Here is an 11,620-nt window from a genome sequence, read left to right as displayed (position 1 = left end):
GATAAGCCTAGTGTTTGACATCTACATTATTTTTAACCGACTTCAAAAAAAGAAGGAGGTTACTCAATTCGACCGTATATATATTTTTTATTTTTTTATGTATGTTCGGAGATAACTTCTTCGTTTATGAACCGATTTTGATAATTCTTTTTTTGTTGGAAAGGAGATATTCATAGTTTGGTACCATGATAAGGAAACCAAGATCTGATGAAGGATCTCAGAGAAATCGAAGGAAACTTTCAAAAATCGTAAGGGTGACTAGTAAATTTAATCATGTTTTCATTAGGTACTATAAAGCACTACTATTTAATAAAGGTCTGGAGTCGATCTGATGATGGAAAAGAGAGATAGTCGAGGGAACTCTTCAACAATTTATAGCAATTACCTGCTTTATGAACTTAATTCGTTTCTATTGATGAGAACTTTGCACCTGTATGAGTTATAAGTGCCATTACAGTCTGATGATGGAGACAAAAGTTAGTCGAGGGAACTCTTTAACGATTTATAGCAATTACCTGCTGTTTGAACTTAATTTGTTTCTATTGATGAGAACTTTGCATATACATGAGTTATAAATGCCATTTCAGTCTGATGATGGAGACGAAAGATGGTCGAGGGTACTCCTCAACGACTTATAGCAATTACCTGCTGTTTGAACTTAATTCGTTTCGATTGATGAGAACTTTGCACCTATATGAGTTACAAGTGCCATTAAAGTCTGATGATGGAGACGAAAGATAGTCGAGGGAACTCTTTAACAATTTATAGCAATTACCTGCTTTTTGAACTTAATTCGTTTCTATTGATGAGAACTTCGCACCTGTATGAATTATAAGTGCCATTACAGTCTGATGATGGAGACAAAAGTTAGTCGAGGGAACTCTTTAACGATTTATAGCAATTACCTGCTGTTTGAACTTAATTCGTTTCTATTGATGAGAACTTTGCATATATATAAGTGCCATTTCAGTCTGATGATGGATACGAAAGATAGTCGAGGGAACTTTTCAACGATTTATAGCAATTACCTGCTGTGTGATCATCTGTGTCGCAGGACCAGGTTTGATGATGGAGCCCATAAGCACTCGAGGGAATTTCTCAACAATTTACAGCAGTTACCTTTTGCTGTTTGACGACCGCTTTGATATAATGGTGCATGTGCCGTGTCGGCGGCGCCTAAACACCGACGGTCGCGGGTTCTCTTCCAGCTCGGAGTGGATATTTATGTTTATATAAATATTTATTTTTGGTCTCGTTGTTAATCCTTGTGGTTCTCCCAACCTAGTCTCGGAGAACACGCTAGGCTGTCAGTCCCGGTTGTTATTACGTACACCTGATAGCGAACTTTACTCATAGTATGTCGACGCGTTAGCGCAGCGGTCACAGCACCGGCTGTTGCGCTGGCGTTAGTGGGTTCAATCCCCGCGCACGACAGACATTTGTATTGGTCATATAGATGTTTGTCGTGATCTGGGTGTTTGTGCTTGTGTATTGTGTATGTTTCCGAACCCCCGACATAAGAGAAAAAGCATACTTGTTACCCATACCCATCACTAAAAATTGTAAAATAAAATAATTTTTAACAAAAAAAAAACCGACTTCAAAAAGGAAACTAAAAAGTGAAAAATAAATTTACTTAGTACAAAGTAATTCGTATTTTGATTTAGTTAATCAGAAATGATTAAATAAATATTTTATAATTTTGAAGTTGGTGCCAAGTAAATACTACAACAACCTGGCTACAATAACAAATACAAACAACACACACACAACAAACAAGTACAAAAAACATTATTAGTAATGTCAAAACAATAACAGAATAATAACAGTATTCAACCTAATAGTCAATGAAACAAATTATGAAAGAAAACTGAATACAACTTATGAGTAGATACTAGAGTAGTTATGGTTTTACTTGGCACCGACTTCAAAATTATAAAATATTTATTTAATCATTTCTGATTAACTAAATCAAAATACGAATTACTTTGTACTAAGTAAATTTATTTTTCACTTTTTAGTTTCCTTTTTGAAGTCGGTTTTTTTTTGTTAAAAATTATTTTATTACGCCGTACGCTTGTTTGCCGACCTAGTGACATAAAAAAAAACGAAAGTACAAATTAACCAAAATTATCAACAGTGATTGCTCGCAAACGAAAAATAAACCGACTTCTGTTACATCGACAAGTAATAAATACAACGTACGTAGAAAAAAAAACAATAATAGAAAAAATAGTTAAAGATAACTTAAAATTAGTTCACCTTGTAAATAGTTACGAGGTAACCGACATGAAAACAATACAGTCGAATTGAGAATTTCGTCTTTTTTAAAGTCAGTTGATAATTGAAGCCTATAATTAGGTCAATCAAGCAAACAAACATCTAAGTTATTCAACTTTTTTAAAATAATATATTATTTTAATGTTTGAAATGATAAGTTAATTCGCAAATTCTTCAATCTACTATTTTTGACGGACATTAAAAAAAAAAAACAATCGAATCGAGAATCATCTTTTTTTATGTCCTTCAAAATCCAGTACAGACAGTATATTGAAATAGTTTGTGAGACTATAAATAACTAGTTAAAACGTAAGTTAACGGATATTGGCTGTCATCTGATACAAATATTTCGATTAACGACAGTTCAATGATAGTGTATACTCATTGTCATTTTACATTTATCTCGTTGTAAGATACATAACACACCGAACGCGGCGCGGTGCGTCACACACTGTGGATTATTATGCAGTGCTTTAAATGTTGCCAGTAATAAATACTAATAAACACCTCATGCTCGACGTCGTCGCGTAATTCTGTGTTTTTCAAAAGAAATGGAAACATCCAGAGCACGACAATAACCCCCATATTCAATACAGAGATTTGTCGTTAATGGGCATCAGATCCCAGCTTATTAAGACAGTTGCCAGGTATTGTGACCATTACGTCAGTTTGTATGCTTTACTATATTAGGGATAAACCAATTTTTTTTAGTAAATACGAAATTTTGGAACTTATCATCGATACCCTGTTATACAGACGTGTGCAAATTGTTAGCAAATTGAAATATACTCGTATGTTTATTGGATGAATGAAGCATTATTTAGCACCTGGTAGCCATTGGATCCTAGAATTACGGAATACGAAATTTAGCAAACGCATTCACTACTACGACCGAGAACGCATTCAGTGTGAGCTGTCTGTTACAACATTAATCATAACAGTAAAACAGTCAGGTGACAAACAAACAAAGCAGCTCGAAGGGTCGAAGTTCCCGGGCGCGACCCACGATCTCCGTCCACTGTCCACGTGTAGGACTGAACTATATTTACTACCTAATGAATGTGTCTTTGATATCGTTCAACTGATGAGTTTCAATAGCCTTTATAAATGAGTATTATTAAGCTAATATTACTCCTCTGACGCAGCGTGCAGTGACTCTGCTTTCTACTCTGAGGATTCTAGATTCGATTCCCGCCCAAGTCTTGGTGTATATATATATTCCTAAATGTGTTATTTATAAGTTAGTTTATCGAAAAAAAATATAGAGCTATATCATCCGACTGTTAAATATATTACTTACCTTAGAACAGACGATCGTATGTTATAAAATAAATATATATATAATAATATAAGAGAAAAAGTATTATAAATATAGTAAATAAGTATTTGCAAACGATTTTAACGTCTGCAAAACCAGAAGCATCGTAAGCGCATTGCCGACCTTACCCCAAAATCCGGGGGGATTGGGTCAGCAACGCACTTCCGATGCTATCAGGTGAAGCGTACGCTTTAGCCTATGATATCCCACTGTTGGGCATAGGCCTCTTTCCCCATGTAGGAGAACGATCGAGCTTAATCCACCACACTGCTCCAATGCGGATTGGTGGATATATTCCATACTATGAGTAACGATCGCTATTAGATGTACATAATAACAACCAGGACCGACAGCTTAACGTGCTCTCCGAGGCACGGTTTTGAAGCGAAACCTCTTTACGCGCATGAGGGCTAAAATTTTTACGGATGAAACGCGTCAGGAGTTACGAGTTACAAAATTTTAAGCGTCCATACCGCGTGAACACACCGGTTCCCGTTCGGATCACCGAAGTTAAGCAACGTCGGGCGCGGTCAGCACTTGGATGGGTGACCGCCTGGGAACACCGCCTAACGTTGGCTTTTTGTTTTTTTTTTCAATTAGTTTGCCGAAGAAGTTTTACTTTTTTTATCCGTTTGCCGAGCTAGTTGTATAAAAAAACGACCTTTTCAGTCTATCCAATCTATTAAGCACTCTATATCTACGTCAACTTCAAGGTACGTCGAATATTCGTGTAACCTGAATTATAATCAAATTAAGATATCGTCGTACCCTGAACATTATTACTTCCATTATCTTTTTACAAATTTATTTATTTTAATAGCTTTGTCCTTATGTAACAGCCGACTGTTATAGCTAAGTTATTTTTGTTTGACAAATATATATAAATACAAATATTACACCCAGACTCGTGGGGGAATCGAACCCACAACCCGCGGAGCAGAAAGTAAGTCCGGCACTAAGTGGATATGAGTCTATAATTATGTGATATTATTAGTAGGATTTTCAAAATTTTACATAATACATATAATTGTATTTTTTTATGGTAAGCTATTAACATTGCTTACAGACACCTGCAACACCAGAAGCATCGCAAGCGCGTTGCCAATCCTGACCCCAAATCACCCCAAGAACTCTGTTCACCTTACTTACTACAGGAACACAACACTGCTTGAAACTCTTGAAAGCACTATAACTTAGCTGTGATCTTCTTGAAGGTCGAGGTACCTCGCCAGTGGGGCTATTCCAGATTTCGAGCAGGATATTTCCTGCTATGCCCTGCCTGAGTTAAATATATACATATCTGTTTGTGTATATGACCAGCCACAGGTTTCTTGATAGCGTGATAGCCGGTCGCCGACCTCAGCTATTTATAGGCCACTCTCACCGACTCAGCTGTCACTTTCATTTCCAAACAAATCTCAATTTCCCTGCTCTAAGTAGATTTTAAGTAGGTTCAAAAGAATTTTTTAATTGTCATTTTACAAAAAAAAAAAAAAAAAATTATATATAGATTATGCTGGAACGTATCGGCAAGGAACTCCGCTGTTACTCTTTAAAAAAACTGTTTTATGATAAAATCTTGATAATATATATACACTTTCGATCCTAAACTTCTTGAAGTCAATTATTAGCCTTTACATTTCAAAGCTAACTCCATTCGCTAGAAAATAGTTGTGTCGGGGTCTTGCGAAAAATAACTGTGCGTTGGTTTATCTCGTATGATACCTTTTTTTATTTATATCTATTATATATATCTCTCGGTATCATACAATTGTAATGATCTGGGCGCTTGTGTTTGGGTTTCCGGGTACCTTTTTTACATTCTATTAGCTACGATTTTATGTGAGCCGTTTATTTAGTTCATGATATGGTATTATTAATGAAGATTATTTTTATTTTTTATTAAGAATTAATTTTTAAATATTTATTTTAATCCTGAAATAACTAATGTAAATTTTAAATACTTAGATCATAGCTAAATAATACTGTTTTCAAGCAGTATTGTGTTCCTGTTGGTGAGTAAGGTGACCAGAGCTCCTGGGGGGATTGGGGATTGGGTCGGCAACGCGCTTGCGATGCTTCTGGTGTTGCAGGTGTCTATAAGCTACGGTAATCGCTTACCATCAGGTGAGCCGTACGCTTGTTTGCCGACCTAGTGACATAAAAAAAAATACTTAACAATAAATACGTGTAGTAGTTCACATCTGTCGTAGCGTTTTAATTTAAAATTACCATTCCATCATAATCATCATCTTTCGCGGAAACATTGCGCCTGATAATGATCAAAACAAACTCGTGTAACGAAGGAAGTAGAATTTTTTTTAAACACATACTCCTTTTTTTGTAAACATTATTATTCTTCAATTGTAATATTTCGATATACGAGAAATGTTGACAACAATGTATAACAAGTACGAACAAGTTGTCACTTAAGAACGACCGGGGGAAGTTATAGAATTTCACATATATGTATTTGTGTAGTTTTTTATTATCATTACATAGTATAAAACAAAGTCGCTGCCCGCTGTCTATATGCTGTATAAAACTACGCAACGGATTTTGATGCGGTTTTCTTTAGTAAATCGAGTGATTCCAGACGAAGGTTTATATGTATCATCATTACAGCCTATACAGTCCACTGCTGGATATAGGCCTCCACAAGTTTACGCCAAAAATAACGTGAACTCATGTGTTTTGCCCATAGTCACCACGCTGGGCAGGCGGGTTTATATGTATAGTACATGCAAAATATAGTAGAGGAACACTGATAATTTTTGCAACCGTGCGAAGCCGGGGCGGGTCACTACTTTATTTATAAATGGCTTACGGATCCTATATAGGAACAAGTGTCAAAAATTATCAAAAAAAAATTAACAAAAATAATTAAGTATATTACCAACCTTACTCTCCAAATAACACAAAACTTCACACTATAACAACATTTAAAAAAAACCACAAAGACGTACAAATGTCAAAAAAAAAAAACTAATCTTAGCACTAAGGCACACACGCTTGAGTGAATTTATAAAAAAAAAATTAATAGCCTTATATTTCCGCGCGCGAGGCGGCGCTGCTGATAACGCAGCGAGATGCAGCAAATGCGTTGCAAGACGTCCATTCACAGCTAATAACCGCTAATACGCTACATTTTAACTTCAACTGTGTGCACTGTGTATATGTGTACACACAGTGACTCATAGGACTCCTAGCTCTTCCTACATACACATATAGCACTAAGTATTGACGAAGAACTGTCGCAGTTCAGTGTACAAAATATATTTCTTTATATTATAATCTAATATATAAAATTCTCGTGTCGCGGTGTTTGTAGTAAAACTCCTCCGAAACGGCTTGACCGATTCTCATGGAATTTTGCGTGCATATTGGGTAGGTCTGAGAATCAAACATCTATTTTTCACCCCCTAAATGTTAAGGGTAGTCCACCCCTAAATATATATTTTTTAATTTTTTGATAAATTATTTATTTTTTAATTTATTATGATTTGGCGTTGACAAATACATACAACCTTAAATTTTCATCCTTCTACCACCAACCCCTATTTTTTAATAGCGTTTAGCGGCAAGACAACGTTTGCCGAGTCAGCTAGGAAATGTATAAAAAAGTCATACACATTAAAGTTTAAACTGTAACCGCGATAAACAATCGCTCGGACGACGCTGTATGCAGGTTCGATTCTCGCTCGGAATGGATATTTGTATTTAAACAAACCTTTCTTTCCGGTTGCATGTCCTTGTGGGTCTCTCCATTGTGACTCGGAGGGCACGTAAAGCCGTCGGTTCTAGTTGTTATCATAGCTGATAGCGATCGTTACTCATAAAAAGTAATAGATCCGCCGACCCGCAGTGGAGCAGCGTGGTAAATTAAGATCCGTTCCTTCTCCTACGTATAGAATACGGCCTATGCCCAACAGTGGGATATTATAGGTTGAAACGTATAGGTACCTGCTATTTTATTTGCAATTATTCATTTTCCTTTAACGTTTACATAACTCACAAAGTAATTTGTAATTAATCATATGTACATAAAAATTAATCGATACATTTATCTGCTAAGGGCAAAACTCGAGAACGACAAGGAAAATTCGTCTACATTTTTAACTGACTTAAAAAAAGGAAGAGTTTACTCAATTCGAGCGTATATATATATATATTTTTTTATGTATGTTCGGGGATAACTCCGTCGTTTATGAACCGATTTTGATAATTCTTTTTTTTTTTTAAAGAGATATCCCTAGTTTGGTACCATGATAAGGAAACCAGGATCTGGTGATGGGATCCCAAAGAAATCGAAGGAATCTCTCGAAAATCAGCATAACTTTTTAATGGGTGTACCGATTTTGATGATTTTTAATTTAATCGAAAGCCAAGGTTTATCATGTGTTCACATTTAAATTTCATTGAGATCTGATTACAACTATTGTAGTAATCTTTGCGTGTAATAGTATCGTCAGCTTCTTTGAACATACGAACTAATTAATTTACAATACTGATTATATTTTACTGATTAGTATTAATAAAAAGTTGAGTCAATTTTTTTTAGTAGCACTTCTATACGCACGTTACGAGAGCGTTACGAAAAGTGTGATCGAGCGAGGCGTACGGGGCAAGAGAGGAGAGCTAGCACACATTTTCTTTCTCCCTTTCTCTCATAGCTAGTTTCGTTTCGTACATCTAAAACACAGTGCAGGCCATTGTGCAGGCCTATTGCTAAAGGAGATGACTTCCGTCGTATGATCTAAAACACACTGGTTTTTTATTCAAGTAGACTTCAAAAGTGCTTTTGAATCATCAATCAATGAAGTTAATATGTATTTATAAAGTTATACTTGTTTTAAATTTAATAAAGATTTATAAAGTTATACTTGTTTTAAATTTAATAAAATTGTAAATTTTTACAACTTAAGTTAGTCAACGAAGAAGAAGTTAGCAACGTGAAGTTAGATTCCAATGAAGTGTAACTTCTTACGTGCGTACATAAGTACACACACTTTTTTGTTTTTTTTATTCATTACTTCCTATAACAAAATGGCTAACAACAGCGAGTCATCGTTATATGACAAAATTTATAATAACAAAAATAAACCGGGTGTATTACAGAAAAATGTTCTCTTCCAAGTAATATTACGCAAATACGAAAATCGTAACCTTAGAGGTATAATGCCTCCACACTTTAATCAAAAAATTGTTCACATTCTCAATCTATATAATTGAATATAAAAATGAATGTTTGTCTTTATGTCCTTTATAGAATCGTAAACTATGCATTTAATCGTGTCATGATCTTCAGAAAAGTGTTGTGCAGTTGTTGAGTTGAGCAGAGTGCAGAGTGCAGTTGTTGTGCAGAGTTGAAAGTGGCGAATGCTAGCGCGACCCCATCTCGCCCCACCCAGGCGGACGACTGTTCACACGTGGTGGTTTTTAGTCAGTAGGAGTTAACTTAACCCTCTGGCGCCCCCGCGCTGGAGGGTATCCATGATGGATTTTCGCCACGTAAAAAAAAAGGTTTCTGAGTTGATGCGACTAAAAAAAGCGTAATAACGCGCGCAAGGTACAGCAAGTAATTTAATAAAATTTTGAAACATTATTTTGAGAAGTTCGTGAGTGATTTTCCCTTCAAAACAGAAAAAATCTGTAATTTAGTACACATTGCATAAAAATATTTCTTTCATCAATATTTCATCATTTTAGTTTTTCTTCACGCTTAATTTTAAAAGTTAAAATGTTTTCATTTCCACGTTATTAATTTTCAAGAACTCATAACAAAGCCGACGAAATGTACACATTAAATCATTCCATGATTCCATGAATCACCATTTCCTTAATTACCATTCTATCTATAATCTATAATATATATAAACGCGAAAGGTCATTCATCACGAAATCTCCGAAACTATAACACCTACAAACTTGAAATTTGGCAGGTAGGCTCCTTATAAGACGTAGGCATCCGCTAAGAACGGATTTTACGAAACTCGACCCCTAAGGGGGTAAAACGGGGGTTGCAAGTTTGTATGAAAGTCCTATGTTTTTGAAGTAAGAGACTTGAAATTTAAAATGTATGCTCTATAGATGGTGAAAAGGTGTCCAAATAAGGTATCTTTAGAAATAAACTCCCTTTTGGGGTTAAAACGGGGGATGGTAGGTTGATTCACTCATCACGAAATCTCCGAAACTATAACACCTACAAACTTGAAATTTAGCAGGTAGGTTCCTTATAGGGCGTAAACTACCGCTACGAATGGATTTTACGAAACTCGATCCTTAAGGGGGTAAAACGGGGGTTGGAAGTTTGTATAAAAAGTCCTATGTTTTAGAAATAAGAGACTTGAAAAATGTATGCTCTATAGATGATGAAAAGGTGTCCAAATAATGTATCTTAGAAATCAACTCCTTTTTGGGGTTAAAACGGGGGATGGTAGGTTGACTCACTCATCACGAAATCTCCGAAACTATAACACCTAAAAACTTGAAATTTGGCAAATGGGCTCCTTATAGGTCGTAGATATTCGCTAAGAACGAATTTCTCGAAATTCGACCCCTAAAGGGATAAAGTTGGAAGTTTGTATGAAAGTGCTATGTTTTTGAAGTAAGAGACTTTAAATTTAAAATGTATGCTCTATAGATGGTAACAAGGTGTCCAAATAATTCATCGTAATCTATATATATAAAAGAGAAAGGTCACTAACTTACTCATCACGAGAACTCAAAAACCACTGGATGGTCCCATCCATCCAGGATCGACAAAGATGAAATTTGGCAGGGAGGTAGATTATAGTTAGTAGACTTCCGCTAAGAACGGATTTTGTGATATTCCACCGCTAAGGGGGTTTAATTGGGTTTTTTTTTTATGTCACTAGGTCGGCAAACAAGCGTACGGCTCACCTGATGGTAAGCAATTACCGTAGCTTATAGACACCTGCAACACCAGAAGCATCGCAAGCGCGTTGCCGACCCAATCCCCAATCCCTCCAAGAGCTCTGGTCACCTTACTCACCATCAGGAACACAATACTGCTTGAAAACATTATTATTTTGCTGTGATCTTCTGTAAGGTCGAGGTACTACCCCAGTCGGGATGCTCCATATTTTGAGCAGGAAATTCTTGCTGTGCCCTACCTCAGTTATAGTTAGTTAGATAGTTTTTATGAAACATATACAGCAGCTATAAGTTCGCCTGATAGGTTATTTAAAAAAATAATTTGCGTTAAACATTTTAATAGTAATGCATATCTTCATAACCATGCGAACGTAGTCGCGGGTAACAGTTGTAGTAACAGGTATTATAAAACAAAGTCCCCAAAAGTGTATGTGATCGATTCCCTCAAAATCTACTGAACGGATTTTCATGCGGTTTCACCAATGGAGAAAGGGCTTCAAGAGGAAGGCTTACGGAACGGCTAAGCCGATTTTGATGATAGTTTCACTGGAGGTTTACCGGGGAAACTTTGTGACACACTGATTTCAACGCGAGCGAAGCCGCGGGCACAGCTAGTACAAATATAAATGTTACAGGTGACGCGCCTGATTGGTTCAAAACCGCAATTTCGGAGGAAAACGGAGAACAAAAGTTCGATTATGATTCATAAAAACAAAGAATAATCAATACCACAATGAATCAATCTGACATGGTCTGTCAAATAAAATGTCAAATTCGTTTAACAAATTTTCTCGTAAAATACAGACACAAACTGAAGATAATCGATTTTAAAATGAGCAGAAAATACATTTAAAGTTCATGTTAAAAAGAATTTGACAGCAAAAGGCATATTATTTGCTTCAATATTAATTAGCAGCCCGCTCCGGCTTCGCACGGGTATTTGACAAAAATTTCAAAATTAAAAATTATAATATCACACACATAAACCTTACTATTTGCGTCAGGTTACTAAAAAAATTAAATTATTAAGATACGGCCCGGGCACCAGTGATGCCTACATTGGATAAGGCTAGCCGAAGAGGGTGTGGTGTGAACTTTTTACTAATACTTACATTTTTAAATTTG

The 11,620-nt window shown here is 35.8% G+C and overlaps 1 pseudogene; it reads left to right on the top strand.

The window, feature by feature from the left end:
- Positions 1 to 4,057: 4,057 nt before the first annotated feature.
- On the top strand, positions 4,058 to 4,176 carry LOC123658766 (annotated as a pseudogene).
- Positions 4,177 to 11,620: the final 7,444 nt, after the last annotated feature.

Source organism: Melitaea cinxia, chromosome 12, assembly GCF_905220565.1.
Source record: "Melitaea cinxia chromosome 12, ilMelCinx1.1, whole genome shotgun sequence".
NCBI classification, from domain to species: domain Eukaryota; kingdom Metazoa; phylum Arthropoda; class Insecta; order Lepidoptera; family Nymphalidae; genus Melitaea; species Melitaea cinxia.
This window is presented reverse-complemented; position numbering and strand designations above follow the sequence as displayed.